Source organism: Hemiscyllium ocellatum, chromosome 25 (genome assembly GCF_020745735.1).
Source record: "Hemiscyllium ocellatum isolate sHemOce1 chromosome 25, sHemOce1.pat.X.cur, whole genome shotgun sequence".
In the NCBI taxonomy this organism is placed as follows: Eukaryota; Metazoa; Chordata; class Chondrichthyes; order Orectolobiformes; family Hemiscylliidae; genus Hemiscyllium; species Hemiscyllium ocellatum.
The window spans coordinates 21,811,550-21,830,206 of NC_083425.1; positions in this window are offsets into that span (position 1 = coordinate 21,811,550).

Consider the following 18,657-nt stretch of genomic DNA (forward strand, 5'->3'; position numbering starts at 1 on the left):
GTATCTGTAAGCATTCTGAGGTAAAAAATTTCAAGGATTTACAATAATGATGAATAAATCTTTCAATTCTGCCCTAAATGACTGACTCATTATTGTGAGACTGTGGCTTTAATTCTGGAAACTCCAGCTAAGAAAAGTACCTGCCTAGAATCTATCATTTAAAATCTTTTGAGTATTTAATATCTTCATTAAGATTACTGCTCCTTCTTCTGAATTCCAGGAAATTCAGACCTAGTGTATTGAATTTCACCTCATAGCACAATCTCCTATTCCCTGAAATCCATTTTTATATATCTTTCCTTAGATAATGATAGCCCATGGTATGGGCAATTGTCTAATCTGCAATTAGATAGTACCTGTACATTATGTGAGTGTGAGCACCTTCTACTTACAAAGGCCATGGGTTTGATGTAAAGAGTCTGTTGCTCATGTGCTTAGAGTGCCTTATATTCCAGGATAACTTGCCATCTGGAGAAAGCTGCAACTTGTACAGAAGGTATTCTTCCCAACAGACAAAGTGGTGATGGTGATCATCTTTGCAAGCACTGTGTTGCATGCTTGACACAGGTGCACACTGCAGGTTATCTGATGCAGCACATGCCCCTGGGTGGCTTGAAAGTGTCCAACAGTGTAAAATATTCATGTCATGTTAACCTTTACTGCTAAATGAAATGCCTTCCTTGTTGTGTGTCACTCTGCAGCAGATGGCACAGTGTGTGACAGCTCATCTCATGTTGCAGAACTGCTGAATACTGATCTCCTCTGACATGTCCAAACAATGTGAAGGTCTTTCTATACATGAGGCTTATTTAAACATCAAGTGCAGACAGAATGCTCAGGTATCATTTGCACTTACTTGTCCCTTGTGAACTTTTCTGAAGCATTGGCATGTTTAGAACCCCGAAGAAAAACATTGACCTCAAAGTTCTCCCCAAAAATTACTGAGTACGCACCTAAACAAATAATGCATATAAAAATTACTGCAATATTTACCAGAAAATACAAAAAAGAATTAAATAATTACAGGTGCCATTAGGGTTATCCTTGAACCATCTGGCCAAACACCCCTGGGTTGCTGGGAAATGAAATGGTACCATGTATTATACAGATAACAGACAGTATTTTAAAAGCAAATTACTGCAGACGATGGAATCTGAAACCAAAAGAGAAAATGCTGGACAATCTTTGACAAAGGGTCCATTAGACTCGAAACGTCAGCTCTTTTCTCTCCTTACAGATGCTGCCAGACCTGCTGAGACAGTATTTTAATTCTATTTGCCAAAATCTTCTCGGGTGGTGGGAGATGTGCATCATGGACTTTAATCGTCCCCATTCAGCAAGAGGACAATATTTGTCCTAGGTTCCATTTTCCACTGCAGTAGACAGTGACTCTGCTTTAAGTGTTAAGTCTCTGTGTCTGTATGGTATGCTCAGTGAGAATACGATTGTACATACCTGCAGTGTGCTGCATTCAAGAGAGGCCCACTGATACTTATCGTACAGGCTCACATTGAAACAATGGCCTCTTTATTGATAGCAGAAAACTGATGACAACCATTTAATTAAATATCCATATAAATGGTCACCTTTAGCTCTGAAAAGGAAAAGAATTGGAGAAATAAACGTAAAGTGTAAGTATTTTAAAGTGTACAAATTTTGAGCTGTAATTTAGTTATTTAATTACTTTCAATCAAAAAAAACAATTTAAATATGGTGGTGGACAGCTGCATATTACCACTTTATCAATAACCACATTTTCACACTGAAAGGTCTGGATGTTGATATATTTTGATATATCCTTTACCAGGATGTTGCCTGGAATGGAGAATAGGTCGTATGAGGATAGTTTGAGAGTGCTAGGCCTTTTCTCATTGAAACAGCCAAGGATGAGGGGTGACTTGATAGACGTTTATAAGATGATCAGGGGAATAGATAGAGTAGACAGTCAGAGACTTTTTCCCCGGGTACAACAGAGTGTTACAAGGGGACATAAATTTAAGGTGAAGGGTGGAAGGTATGGGGGGGGGATGTCAAGGATAGGTTCTTTACCCAGAGAGTAGTTGGGGCATGGAATGCGCAGCCTGTGGGAGTGGCAGAGTCAGAATCATTGGTGGCCTTTAAGCGACAATTGGATAGGTACATGGATAGGTGCTTAAGCTAGGACAAATGTTCGGCACAACATCGTGGGCTGAAGGGCCTGTTCTGTGCTGTATTGTTCTATGTTCTGTGTTCTATCACCAGATATATCTTAAACATGTTAATAATGATGAAAGCTGAGGAATTACTATTGCCATTGTTACTCTGCTGTTATTTTCCTTGCTTGCAATTTTACCAGGGCAACAATTCTTTTTATTTTAAAAATTGATTAACACTTCAATTAAAATAGTGGACAATTAATTGATGACCGAACATGCTACATTGTTGTACACTAATATACAAATGGTTATTTCTAGGTTAATCCTAATTATGCTGGTTGCAATGTAAGATAGTAGCTACTTGTTAACTCATCATTGTCAAAGAGAATAAATTGTGACAGAAATTTGGTGCTGTGTGTATATAGTGACAACACATTCTCCCGGGCATGCACAATCCCATTATTTTAAAAAGACTGACCACCCATATTCCAAATGATCCAGATTAAGTAAAATATAGGTCATTGTGAAACCTGGATCACTTTTAGGTTTCAGTTGATCTTATAGTAAACTGGCCAGCATAGCAGTTTTGTTTTATTTTTGGATGTAACATCCTAGTTGTAGCGATAACAGATTAAAGCTATGAGTTATGGTCTATTAGATTCCATAATTTTGAACAGAAAGACATTGCCAAAACATAAGAATTCAAGCAATTTGGCAGAAGGAAGACTTTTACTGTACCTTAGAGATTTATAAATCAATGAATAAAGAGGCTATGTGTGGTGCTTAGTACTAGATTACCAATGTCACTATAAAATTCCCAGCATCATGTCATAATTCACATATTTGACATTCTTATTAAATGCTTTATGCAATGGAAAAACCTGACATGCATTGCAATAGGGTCTGAAGATACTTAATGCAGTGTTTTATATTCTATACACTATCCTGTTTGTTCGTGGAGTTGATCTAAACTTCCAGTTAAGGCATGATCAAGATGCTACAATTGACAACTACGTATCTGATGAACTCCAATTATGCAATCAAAGTTGGAGTGGAATGTTTGGAAATGAAAGGTTCAAAATCAGTTTTTGCTATAGAATGTAAGAGGCAGTGAACGCATTAGCTGGAAATCAGTACCCCAGGTTTGTGGAAAAGTAAATAACAAATTGTTTGTACTTGCCAATCTTTTATCATCTCCAGTGAGGTTTTGTGTTTGGAAAAGGATGTGACTTTACTTATGCACCTTGGGTGTAGTGAAAAGGAAGAATGAAGCTCTGAATTTTAGTGTTCCAGACCTGAATGAAAAGATTTATCACCTTGAATGATCTTTGAATTCCCCATCGTAAAATTTTGATTTGAAGGATTTTAATGTGCTGTTTGAACCTGCTTTTGTTGAGATCAAAGTGAGGCGATGCTGATTTAGCTTTTAGAGCTATTTGTGAAAAAAGCTTGGTTTTTCAAATCAATATTTTTTTAAAAATGTGCCTCACACATATACTTTCCATAACATATTCAGATGCTGCTGGAATAGAACCATTAGTTAGACATTTCTCTACACTTTACAGCTCAAAAAAGAATTCTGTGCCGCAATGTGTTGGAGCTGATGACAGCGTACTGCAGCAGTCTCCTTCACTAATGAGATTTGATAACTGAGAAACATACAGAGAAACAATGGAGAAGACAGCTGAGATAGAGTCAAATCAAATGCAGGTAACGAAATAACTAGAGTAGAAGAAGGATTGGATTCAAAAGTAGGAGAAAGAGAGGCAGAAAAGAAAAGATATGAAAACCCTTCTGCAGTGAATTTAACAGGCAAAAAGTGCAAAATTACAGAATAGTTCCAGAGGTTTGTAACTCTAATCATCTATAAATTTACTGAACTTGCTTGCTTTTTTCAGCATCAGTAACACTGTGCAAGAATATATATGATCGTGAAGTATATTTTTCATTCCATATAAACTTCACCCTTAGATGATCAAGCTTGTTCTCTACCTGGACTATTTTATTATTTCATGTTTCTGTTCCACTATCCCTCTCACACTACCAATCCCCCAATCAAATAGTTAAATCCTAGTTAACATGTTGATAGATACCCATTATATAATTGATATATTTTTAAAACTAAATATCCCAAAATGAATAAAGTGTGGGTTTATTCACTTTCTTGACAACATTTTACAAAATTTGAAAAATTGCCCAGAATGCATACCCAAGGACATTTGGAAATTCAATCTAATTTCCAATACATTACAATTTGAAAGCTCTGATGATGGGTTAATCTCACCTCGCATTTCAGAAGCTTGGAGTGATCTTTCACCTCAGGGTGATTTTGAGTTCTTAAATTTCATTGGAAACCAATGTCAGTGTAATGGAAATTCAATTTACAATCTTAAGTAATGAGTCCATCTACAATATTAAGCAATTACTTCATGTGCAATATTAAGCATGAGGCAGAGGGAGGAACTTTGGAGATGTGCTTATTCATTTTTTTCACTAATTTACATAAAGGTGAGTATTTTTCAAACTTGATCATTCTCTCGGGTTGCATACTGCTAAAACATAATCCTGTTTTATAGTTACTTATTTATCGCACACTAAATGGGAAACAAAATGTAATTTATTTGTGCAGCAGCTTTTTATTCTTACAATTGCTGTTATACTGATCTGACACTGGACGTTATTGTCTGAAATATTTGTTAAGTGATGTTAGTAACCTCTGTACATTTAATTCTACAATAATATCACACAAGACTACAAATCTTACAATCAAACTGCTTTCCATGAGAGTATATGCTGTTCCACCTAATATTTTAACAACACACTTTTGAGAGTGTCTCTGATTGCTGAGGTTCACCACATAACTTCATAGCTTGGCATATTCATATTAAAGGATATGAGGATTGATCACCTGACTCAGCAGTAAAAGCATTTCAACAGTATATAAACAATTTTTTTCTCCCCTTTTACCCACAGGTCTTCAATGCTTTCATTTATACTAATGGTCATCTCTAGAGAATATCAGAAAGAATATTACAAATAGCAGTGGAGACAGCACATATCGCTGTCTAGTGCCCATGCCTAATGTACACACAGAACCTTGTTCTATTTAATTAAATTATGTCTGAAACCAAATTTACTTCAATTCAGAAACAGGAGCTCACACTTTTTTTCTGCTGACTATCTTTGTTACTTCTAAACCTTTATTGGTCGCTGCTTAGGTTGATAAAGAGTGCAGATCAAATCAATAAATTTGATGCCTTATCCAGATCAAATGAATACGTATAATGTTTAATCTTATACTAAACAGAATGTTCTGACCTTCATTAATCCTGTTAATGCACTTTCTAAATCTATGGCTAAAAATTGACAAAATATACCACAACTCATGTTCAGCTGTGAAATGGCCTTTCACTTTGTTATGTTCTAATTTACTTAATTTCAAAACAAAACAAAAAGAACCTGACTGGAAGCTCCTCCCCAGAAACTCTTCCTCCATATATCAACAATGACTTCCCTAGTTTTTTAAATTTAAAATTGCCTTTTCTACATTCTGTAGGAAGCATCTTAGGATATTTAAGTACGTTAAAGGCACTATATAAATGCAAGCTATTTGTATGTATGTGGTTTTTATATATTTCTGGACAAGTTATGTTTTGGCAAGAACTTCAAAGTTCTGTTCTTCAGATAATATTCTGCATGATAACATGAGTTTGCGAACACTGTTTAATAATTTGTCAGATAAACTGGCAGATGGTTTTGTGATCACTGTAATTTGTATTCATTGACTATGGTACGTGGCTCCTTCAGGTTTCAAGAGTAAATGATTATTCCATCTTAACACACAACTAATAAGACCATAGTTTTGCATGAGAACAATGTTTTCAGTTGTGGTTTCTACTAACATATTCACTGTCAGTGAAAACACTGCATCATGGGAGTTGCAATTTTCATCCTGTTTCTATGGAACCACATCACACTGAGTGCACCAAGACAACCCTTGTCACATGGCAACCAGGAAATAATCCTCTTTTCTACATTTTATATGGTTTAAGTTATTACATTAAAAGTCATAGCTTATAGTATTTGGGGTGTAATTTGCTACATCAATAAAGATCTGATGTTTTGAGTCGAGCATAGCCTGAGGGAAATCTTTGTGAACCTCTTTGATGCTGACTTAGATGTTACAACCACCAGCAGTCAGGCAGGCCTGGAACATGGAGAATGACTGCTTAATTCTTCCTCCCAGTTAACTTCCCAGTCCCCTAATGAGAAAAGTGAGTAGAGATCTATCAGACCTGAATAAATTTATCTTAAATTGAAATTAGACTTGACTCGGGATTATCTATAAATTATTATTTCATTGTAAAAATCAACTATATTTTAGTCTCAATTGTTTGGCAAAATTATAAAAAATAAGCTTTGGATTAATATTTGTAGATGTTACCTAGCTCTATGTCAATACACATTCTTTAGATTTCCAAAGTTGCATGTTATGAAAATCCAATAATATCTCCTGGGCAGTGTTTCAGAAGGGGCTTTTTATGTCTGTAATCATAATTTTCTGGATGACAATTGCCTAACTCTTCTCTCAAGAATTCACTACAATTTGATTTTCTGATCAAACTGTCCAGGACTCTGGCTATGAAGTACAGGGACCCTCAAGATCTTGGAAATAGATCCAAGTTGCAGTTACTTTTCTGCGTATTCTGTATGTGGTTTTATTTTTGTTGCAGTAGAAATTCCACTTATTTGTTTTTAAATCATATCCATGCTGTTTAGCAAAATCTCTTAAAAATATCTGATTTTCGTCATAAATATATGCTTATACTTCATTTCCAAGTAGTTCATGGAATAATTTATATTTTTACCATATTTTTTATAGCTCTTTGAGAACACCAACCTTGACAAATTGCCATGTTTTGGCTTCACAAAAAAATCTGACAAAATGTACAGAAAGTGCAATTTTATCAAATCGTCACAGAAAAGCATTTAAAAATTGATAAGCTTGAAATGGGATGACAAACTGGTGAGCACAGTTTGAATCTCATTCATCTATTTTCAGTTTTTTTTTGTGTTTGCAAATATTAACATCATCCAAATATGACTATAACGTTCAATTTCTCCAAAACGTAACTTTTCTTTTTTCTCTTACAGATATATTTCACCAGAACTTTATAAATCTGCTCCAGAAATGCAATACTGATTAAATTTGTTATTTGAATATATTGTAATTACTTTTATACCAACAACTTCAGGTATGCACAATGAAGTAACCAATTATATCTGTAATGTTTGTCATTTATAATTGCAAACAGTTTTTAAAACATCTTTAACAGAATTGTTCACAACGTAAATCCCAACAAACTATATGGAGTATGCAAGGCAAAAGTGGATGAGGATAAAAATAGTGACAAAAAAACTTATCACACAGGAGTAGTTCTAATATTAGCGTGTTTGCAATGTTTCTGCATCTTTACAGGGAAGTACAGAAAATTGTGCAAAGAAAAGAACTAAATTAATAAAAGGCATTCTGTAAAGGCAAGTAGCAAATAAAATCAAAAAATAAACTTTGAATGTTTAATCACGATCAGTTCAGAGGACAAAACACCTTTTAAAGTATGAAAAAATAATAATATGATCCTTGCAAAGTTAAAATATTTCAATCATTGTGTTTATTGTTGAACATTACTTTTATTATTAAAGGAATATTTGTGTTTAGTAGAGAATGATGTGGAATATAAAAACTACTTTGGTGAGAAAGGAAATAAGCAAGTACAGGACACGAACATGGAAAGGATATCAAGTAACATAAAGGACATACTAACAATAGTGAAAGGAAGAATGAAGCTGATTAGAAACTGAGAAAAAGGTATCTTCTTGTGGAAGCGGAAAGCGTGACTGAGTATTGGAAATACTTTGCATCTGTCTTCATAAAAGAAGTTATAATAAAGCATCAATGAGGACAGAAATTGGATAAGATAGAAATAGATAAAGCATAGCTACTTCAAAGTTTTGGAGCAATCAAAATAGCAAAGTGATGCACCCCTTGGTTGCTGGGGGAGGAAAATGTCAGTGTGGCCACAATCTTTAAATCTTCCTTGGGAAGTGATGTTAGAGAGTTAGAAAGTTTCAAATGCTAAATCAGTTCAAAAAGAGAAAGGTTTATATGGTTAGTCTTCCTGCTGATGGTGGGGAAACCTCTAAACATCATAATCCAGGACAAAATTAATTCTAATTAAAAAAGAATTATTAATAAATGATAGTTAGGATGCACTTCAGAGGCAACACATATTTGATTGATTTTGTCCAGTTTATTGATGAAGCAAAGTGTTAATGATGGTAACACAATTGATATGTTCACAAAGTAACACACAGCAGATTTGAATATAGGATAACATTAGATTACTTACAGCATGGAAGCAGGCCCAACAAGTCCATACTGACCCTCTGAAGAGCTCCCCACCCAGACCAATTTACCTAACCTGCACATTTTTTTGGACTGTGGAAGGAAACCCACACAGACAAAGAGAGAATGTGCAAACTCCCCACAGTTGCCTGAGGCAGGAACTGAACCCAGGTCTCTGGTGCTGTGAGGCAGCAGTGCTAAGCATTGTGCCACCCATTGAAACCACTGGAGTTAAAGGAATAGTGGCAGCAAGGTTTCAAAATTGACCAAGAAATAGAAAGCAGAGGTCAGTGGTGAACCTGCAGAATGGAGGAAAGTACACCCACAGTGATGTGCCCTATGGTTAGTATCAGGCTCACTGACCTTTTGATGTATATTCATTGCTTGGACTTGGCTATAGAGGCACAACTTCAAAATTTGCAAATGGCATAAAAATCTGATCTCTGTGAAATGGTGAAAAGGATAGAAGCAGACTACAGGAAGATGTGGACTAATATAAGGTACAAGCATATGGCAGATGAAGTCTGGTGTAAAAAGGTGGACATGAGATAAGTGAAATGCAGTGGGGCAATGTTAGTAAAATTGTACAATTTTAAACAGGTGCAGAAATACATTGGGCTCCTTGAAATTGTCAATGCAAGTTGCTAAAGTTTTTAATCAAAGTATATAGGATCATTGACTTTATAAATAGAGACATAGAACACAAAAGCAAGAAAATCGTTCTAAGTATTTATAAATCATTAGCTAAGTCTCAGCCAGGATATCATACAGAACTCTTTGCAGCATGCCATTGGAATGAACAAAGAAAAGAGGCTGCAAAGTGTTACCAGGATGAAGAACTTCAGTTATGTGGAAAGATTGGAGTGGCTAGGATTGTTCTTCTTATACAAGAGAAGATTATGGTGAAAATTAATTGAGAAAATTAAAGGTGTTCAAAATTATAAGCATTTTGATAGAGCAATTAAGAAGAAACTGATTCATGCAAAAAAAATGTTTATAATGAAACAACTTGGTAGAAGGACCAACTGAATTGTTTATTCAAAGAACCATCAGAGGATATCCTGTTTCTGAGCTGATCGATTCAATGACCTAATGTTCAAAATTTAAGCTGCCTAAGCAATTAAACTTAGGTGAATATTTTTGGTCTCAATAGTAAACAACAGTGAGAATAATACCTCATTTTTATATTTTTTGTTTTCTTTTATAATTCCCCCTATACCAAAGTCAAATTCCCTTTTTAAGAGGAGGCAGCTAGCCTATTCTCAGATCTGTCACAATGCTGTTTTGTAATTGTAATCTAGAAGATGAATGAAAGATGCTTCAGGTGATACTTGGGAGATTTCTTTCCTTTCTGTCAATTCATCTTGCCTCTCCTCTTGAACATTTCCTTCCTGTGTTAAATTTACTTCCCCATTCAAGCTTTACAGGTGACCAAGGGAGGAGACACTACTTCTTATTTTATATTCCTGGTCTAAAGGTCAAAATAATAGAAAAGAAAAATAAGGTAGCTCAGCTTACCACTGAGGTCACAAACAAAACATTAAAAAACTATTGCTTTTTTTTTCAAGTTGGGTATGCCGTAATTCTTTAACTCTTTCTACAAAAATGTGTACTGCTTTCTAGCAACTGTGTAATCATAATTTGCCATATCAAATACAAACAGAAGCCATGCAGTTTACTCTTGAAAGTTTTTCCTTTAACTTTTCTTCTTATATGTGATAATTTTGAAATATCAGTGGACTACAACTGTCAAAGTGAGAACTATTGTGGGCAATTGCCTTTGTAAACATGGTAACTTTGTAAAGTGCACTTCCAAACATGGCTATAAATAGAATAAACCTCTCTGTAACGACTCCAAGTACACACTGAGAGACATACTCTAATATAAATTCTTGCCTGATTTATGTATTTCTCTTTGGAATAGATGTTAATTGCTCACTATTAACAGTTAGTCTTTAATATAAAAAGACTGCTTGCCTAAAATCCAGTCAGTTTTCTTCTGTCTTCCACGTATCTTGTAGCTATTTATTGTGATAATCATCAACAAGATTTTTTGCTTAATTGCCTTAATTTTCTAAATGTCCTTGTTTGAGAGGTTGAATGGGGGATGGGATGAATTCAGATGAGCTAGGGTCAACCAATTGCAACTTTGGATTGTTGACCCTGTTATCATGGAAGGTGGTGTTGATATGTTCCAATACTGAAATTAATGAGACAGTGAAAGTTTGATATAAAGGATCCTACAACACATTCAGATGCTCATTAACTGAAACCTGTTTGGAGTGCTGATGCTATCAGAGGTAACAGATGTTTCTAGCAGGATCATTTGAATTGACATCTATATCATGATTAAATTTCACTATTTTATGACTCCCTGGAGCCATTTAAACCATTTGGGTTTTGTTTAGTTGGTTCGAAGGAAACATAACACTGCAATATTCTTTTCTGTTGTGATACTCAAGCTAATTTATATTCTCTTTCTGGAAGAATTGTAAGAACTCATACCCTAACAGCAGATTGTTAAACCTACCTGCAGCATCTATATTTTCCAAATCATCTTTATAGTCTGAATCCATTATCTTGGTCTCTGGGGAATAAAATTCTGCATGTTACAATCAATAGTCAGATACCAATAAAATCCATTAGGAATTAAATTGTTTTTAGTGCATCAATTTCTACTGCAAAGAGGAGAATTGAATCATTAAAGTCTTATCTGTGTTCGGATGATTGTCAAATATTTTGAAACAAAGGAGTTAAAACACCTCATAAAAGGGCAAGGTTTGTTAAGTTGTATACATTGAGTGTGCCCATGATATGTTTAATGAAGAATTAATTACAAAGCATTTGGAATTAACTATCATTTAATCACTTTACAATGTTTCATGTGGTTTAGAAAACCTGTCTAAGTACAAACAATAGCTCAATTTTAACTTGTTAAGTAATTCTGGGTTAAAAAAAGTCATATCTTCAGTTCTGACAAGGGTCACTGGACTCTAAACGTTAACTCTGTTTTTCTCTCCACAGATGCTGCCAGATCTGCTGAGTTTCTCCAGTACTTTCTGTTTTGTTTCAGATCTTCATACGTGTTGCTCCTTAGTTGTCATGTTACCTTTAACAGTGTCCTGAAAACTATCTGACATTGATGGTACAGTTGGATCTCTGCTAAAAATTATTCAAATATGTCAGTAATAACACAATGCATAATCTATTCAAGGCGGTGCCAAAGTAGTAAACGAGCCCCTTTGACTGAACATTCGTTTTTTAAAAATCCATAGTATAAAGGTTGACTTCAAAGGAAGATTCTTAGAAAGTTCTATTTTACAATAAACTCCAAATTAAGTTTAGTTCCCTAGGAATTGAAAAAAAAAGACATGATAAAATTAATTATCTTCTAATCTAATATTTTGAAAAGAAATTGAGTGTATTTTACACATAAATTCAACTGACCCAACTCGGACATACTCAGTAGCCCGTGGTCTATGTTCAACAGTTGTTCTGTGGCAATATTATGGTACTTTGTGATTTTGTCAAACAAACACGAGACAAGTCCAAGTTGCACAATTGATTTGCCTGGTCTTTCCTTGTTTAACACTCAATTCGGGTCGTCGCATTTCATAATAGGAATAACACTGGTCACCGGGTTACACTCACTCTCCAATAGATGGTGGATTGTTCATTAGGGCGCAACCAGGTTTTGATTTAACGTATTGGCGTAAAATGAGCCAGATCTGGAAATTATCTTTATTTTAGATCATCCTGACAAACAGTGTTAGTTAAACCACGAGAGAAAAGTACGACAAGTGATGAAAGTTGTTCTGTTGAAGATTACAGAAAAGTTGCTAAAGATTGTTATGATTTGGTGTGTATATTTTTCAGCTTGGATTCTATAAAGCGTTCTCCCCGTCAAAGATGTCATATGATATGTGGACATTGGCAGGATTGCAATGATGAGAGTCCTGCTCTGGACCATTATTGTTCTGTTCTGGGTTCGAGTCTTTGCTCTCTCTAAGGTGTGTCATTACATACTTGGGCAGGAAGGGTCTCCATTTGACTTACCTCAAATTACATTAACAAGTCATCTGGGGTCTATATCTAAATAGGTAGAGTTTGTTTTAAAGTTTCGTGCAAGGTAAACGACTATACAAGAATGAGGTTATAGGGAACTGAAACTGAAAAGTTGAATGAAGAACGCAAAACCATGAGATTTTTGTAGAGATTTCAAACTGTCTATGTGCAGAGCTGGATTATTTGCCAGCCCTGACACATTGCTAAGAGAAAGTCCAATGAACTGACCGCGGCGCGAAAGCTATTGGAATGCCAGGAATATTACCGGAATATTTGATTCGGAATCACTGGCGCCCTTATTTATCTGCAGAAAAGTGTTCTGTGCGGACATTTCGGCGTGGACTGAGGCAGGCCTTGACGAGAGATGACTGAATGTATGGTGCTTATTACAAAAATAGACTCAAAACAACGGGGCGTTTGTGGTACACACAGCGCTCTGACATGAATGTGAACAGTTTCTGTACTGAACTGAGTCCATGCGTTGAGGTATGCTCCTCAGCGCCTTGCTATTACAGAGCTGTTGCCCGCCTATCTGCAAATCAACCGTCTCACTTCAGGGGTTTTCCAGACCCTTGCTTCTTTAAAATACTTCCCACTAGTGCCGTTGCCGTTCCACTCCACCCCCTCCATCAGAAACAGCCGCCGTCAACCCACAAGGGTGCGGGATTATCAGAAATTCCCGCAATAGTTAAAATACTGAGCGTCTATCTCGCCAATCGGCAGCAACATCTGGTGACTTTTGGACAGAAACGGCGCAGTGTCACGGTTTTTTGAGGGGAATTTCTATGAGCTGTAAATCATTATTTTAAAAAAAAAGCATTGACGCTGGAAACTCACTCACAATACTTCACGCAGTTTATGAATTGTTCACATTGCTTTGAAGTGCTTGTGCTTAGTAGTCCAGACAGTCGAAATGCCCGGAGCTATCAAATAAACTAATTTAGCATTAGCCCGGAGGGAATACCTTCAAAATCACATAACCAAAGCTGACAAATTGAAAGACCCGCGGCAGTGGTATTTTCTTTGAGTGCATAAATGCTAAAATTAAAGTTCGTGCCTACTATCCATCTGTAAAATAACGAAGATTGCGGTCGGTTACCTCTGTGGAAAACAAATTCTACAGAGAACTGCGTGCTTGTGAGTGTGTATAAAGAGTGCAGGAGGTCCCCTCAGGGAGAGTCTGCAGGCAAGATGAAGCCGGAATGCACTGTAGGTGCCATGGCATTGAATTATTACAGGAATGGGATTGTACTCAGAAAGCTCTGCGGTTGTTGTGTAACTTTCTTGGGCAAACGTTATGAGAATGTCGTTAAACCACCGAGTGAAAGTCTGACATCGGTATTCGATTAAAATGCATTTTCCAAATACACATTGAACTAAAGTAATAGTTAGAAGTGCCTACACGCAGATATGTGGGAGATAAGTTAAAATCAATTGTAAGTGCCTGATCATCCAGTTAGGCGTTTTCACAACAACATGCAAAGTGTTTACTCAGGCACCCTGAGCACAGTTTATTAATCAATCAAACCTATTTCTACACGATCAACTTAAACCACAGGATTGGAGTAGAACTGGAAAAGATGATGGGGCTGCTTGTAATGCATACGCCTATGAGCATCGGGGGAAGAGGAGGTAGTGAGGGGAATAATTTGGACTGAGAGGCAGCTTTTGAACTCAACCCCAAGTCAAGCTCTAATGCTATAGTCAAGCACATGCAATGTGTTCGCCAATGGACTTGCCATGATGGTTCTCGTTATTTCTTAAAGGGGAAATCTTGCGATCAAGGCATTTGTTCGAATAATTTCGATAATAGTGGCAGTTTCGATTCAATGCCGCGTTTCTTTCAAAAGCACGTGTCTAACTGAGCGTGCACAATATCCTTGAAAACGTGAAAGAAATTATTGAATTCAACATTGTGGACCCTGCAAAGTGGAAATACCAGTTGGGGTAATATTTCCCCTCCTTCGGCGATTGCAGATACTGGATAAGGCGCACCATTTCAATGCTGAACTCGACCCCCCTCAAGCAAGATTCGCTGTTCAAACACATTGTTAAACAATCAGCAAATAAAAGAAGGTATTTCACGTTAATTAGGATTCTAAATGATTTGACGAAGCTTGAATCAAAGGGGATGTGAAGCCGAGGTACAGATTGAAGGGAACACTTTCCGGTGGCTGAAGAACCAATTACCGTGCCTTGACCTCGTGTCTCTTAATTGCAGAAACTCCCGAGCTAGTTTCAAGATCTACCTGTTTTGAATGTGTCATAACACATCCGAGCCGATTGATTTAAAATACACGTAAACTTAGTCATCGAGGATGTTCAATACAAAAATCGATAGATTTCTCGACGTCACTGCTACAGGAAATAGCGTGGGAAAATGGTACTGAGGTAAAAGACCAGCCATGGGAATGGAGAACAGGCTCAAAGGGCCGAATGCCCTACTCTTGCTTCCATGTTTATTTTTAAACTGGTAATGAAGTTGAAACAACTTTTGAATGTCTATGGAAAGGGGGAGGCGGGAGAGGAGGTGGGGGGGGGGGGGGGGGCAGGGGTTGCTGGGTTAAATGTTTAAGAATGTGAGACTCTCTGGAGCCTAAACTCGTGATCAATTTGTTGCAAATGAACTATATTTACCATTACAGCACTTGACATCATACGCTTATGGTCTCCCAGTCCTCGGGAAATGCCAGTCTGAGGCCAATGCGAATTTAATATAAAGATCATTCTCCAAAAGGTCGTTTCCACCGAGAATAGAGGACCACGTGGAGTTAGATGGGAATAGTTTAGAATAGCATCATGGTCGGCACAGACATGGTGGGCCGAAGGGCCTATTCCTACGCTGTAACTGTTCTATGTTGCTTTCTGTATTCTGATGATTTATAAATAACAGCGTTCGATTTTTCCATAAACAGAAAACAAGTCTCAAACCCTTATTTTAAATACACGTTGTACATAATTTTTGGTCCTATGAATTCAACACCAACCACAACTATGCCAAGGAAAATTGCTGAGTTAGGACTAACTGCTCATACTCCCATCTGGATTTGAAGCTAGTTGCCATTCATGGATGAAATGGCATCTTTCTGCCGAAGGCATGAGTCTAAAGCAGAACTAGATTGGACAGATCCTATCCGGTGTCTAGCGGGCATGCAAATATAAATAACTTTAAACCTATTAAGTTGACAACGTCAATGAGAAAAAAACACAGGTGCAGTTAAAAGTGCAGGTGGTTGGTCTAAACAGACATCATAACTAATTCCTAACTGGTGTTGATATTGAGAATAGGTGCAGGTTACCTGTTCCCACCACTGAGTGGGTACAAGCTGGATAAGTGCGAAAGAAACTCTACAAGGAAAATGGCCAATGATGCCCAAGTTTCGCGTAAAGTTTCCGATAAAATATTCACCACTGTGAAGAAAATCGAGTTCAATTGAATTGTCGTCGTGAACTCATTTTTTAAAAAAACTATTGTATAGGTTCTGTTTGTCATCTTCTCCATTTATAAGTGAAATGTAAAGCAGCAGCGATGACAGGAGCCTGAATCCTCATCAATGTTCAGCACGCTGCACAAAGGTCTCTGTTTTCAATCCAGTTCCATAGGTACATTTACGTGCGTGAATTTAAATCACGCAAGTAGTCAGGGATAGACTTGAACGAGGCCAACTTTTAACATGATAAGCAACTATCTTACAATTACAACTTTAATCATGCTTTAGTTGCATGCAACATTCCCATTATCCCCTGATCTGTGCCAATCTAGTCTTTTGTCATGCTATTTTCCTTTAGAAAACAAAGCAACTTTACTAAACGTAATTCTGGCCTTGATATTGCTACATTCAATCGATGCATCTTCATTAGGGGAGCATAAACATCAGCTCACCCTTAACCACAGATCCTATAGAGATGCCATCAGCATAATGAACTGTTTTAAAACCAAAACTGACAACATAATCTGGGGTCACAAAGAGGAATCTGCCCTCTGCAAAAGTTGGTAGTGGGTTGCTTTATAACTTTTACATTCATAACTTTCTGAGAAAATTGAACATTTGTTAAAAAGGCACGACAGAATTAGAGTACTAAATGACAGTAACTGTAGTTTAGATGAAAATATATTCAGGTCACTTGCAACCAGATTCTAATATTGAAATATCTTCTTTATCCTTTCAAAGTCTGAATACCCTGATAAGAAATCAATAGCTTTTCAACCGTAAAGGATCTCAAACTATGCCGATGATGCCATACACCAAGTTCCAAAGAGGATCAGCGCCCAGACTTGTAACTTGAACGCTCCATCTGTTACTACATGAAAGTTCCAAATGTGTAAGCAATCCAACAACCAGAACTGATCTAAAAACATCTCCTCACAAGACAGTGGATGGATGGATGGAAGAGCTACATTAGCTATTGATGATTTCTCCCGTAATGTAACGATTTTGCCTTTAATGTAATTAGTTTTGCAACTTAGCCAGGATCCTGAATTGCTTAGCGTGTAAGAAATTCTCCAACATATCAGAACTGAAACAGAGCGAGGTAAATTGTCAGCCCCTGCATGCTTCCGATCAGATAGTCTTACGCCCTACTATTAATAGAGAATTGGGGGATGGGTATTTCGGCACCAGGAACGACTAATCAGCTTGTCTTAAACCCTGTTATTAACATATGCCCAGGGGAACCCAGACATTTTCTGAAGATAGCTATTATGCAGCATGCCCGGAGTATAATATGTTTATTGCTTTCGAAATAAATTCGAAAAGATCAATTCGACGCGATTTTTAAAAATCCATATCTTCAAAGGTCAACTCAGTGTTTTCATTTCCAAATATTTTCCCAGAATTTGATAAAAGATGCAAGTATTCACAGAACTCCAACTACAGAATAAGCATGGGAAAGTTACCACAGAGAATTTCTATTTACTTAATTTGAAAGCACTGTGATTATTCAGAATTAAATGAACTAAATTAGTGGAACATAAATCCAGATCTTTACAATTCACTCCATGTTTATTCAAGATTCTTTTTGAACTAGATTTGATTACAACATGATATTGACAAGCTATTTACTGTTTGACTGTATTGCCACGCCCAGCTACAACGAGATGGATCACTGTAAAGTGCACTTTTGCTACGACGGAGCCCTGGAAAAAATAGTCAAGGCGTCCAGAAATAGCAGGTTGCAGCACATACAACATAGTAACATTGAAACATTAGTGCGACCCAGATTGTTGTGTGTTTGATTGTTACAAAAGGACGGGCACTTTGTCCTTGGTTGATCATCCTTAGAGATGTATTACATCCCTACAGCGTTATTCGTCATCATCCATGTTGGCAAGGCATATACAAGCTTTGAATTTACAAAAGGTGTTAAATATCTATTTTCAAGTTGACATGCTCTACACCGTAATAATCCCTTCTAACAATAACTTATTCTCGACTCTAACGGTCAACTGCAATCTTATTATTGATTGTCCTTACAATCCCACAAACTCTTGGAAAGCAAAGCAGATTTAAAAGCTAGTATGTTGGATAACTGTAGTGGGCTATTCTGTAATGATATTAAGTCGTAAGGTTATTTCAAACAGGAATGCTCTGTGAGCCCATTCGAGAATGCACACGTAAACTTACTTTAAGGTTTTGATTTAGCATTGAGAAATGTTCGTTTATAAGTTTTAGGGGTTCCGTTGTTTCTCAGTATAAAGCCTTTCCAACGCCTACTGTTATAACTTTAGTGTGATAACTGAGTCACCTAAAGTTTAAATCTGACACGTCTTTTCCTCAGGTAGCAGCTGCAATATTAGTGTCTTCGGCACCAGAGGCCTCTGCGGTTTTAAAATCTTGTCTTCACTCACCCATAGCGCCATCTATTACCACGTCTGAAAGTTTATTTGAGAAGAGCATTCATGTTACAGTAGGCAACTCACAAAGGTTCTTGAAATAAGGGCTAATCTTATTCAAGTTAACATCAGTGTATCAAATCAATTTCCATTTATTCCGGCAACACGAAATTCTTGAACTAGTTTAATACAACTGCCTAATATTGGGCATCCATTGC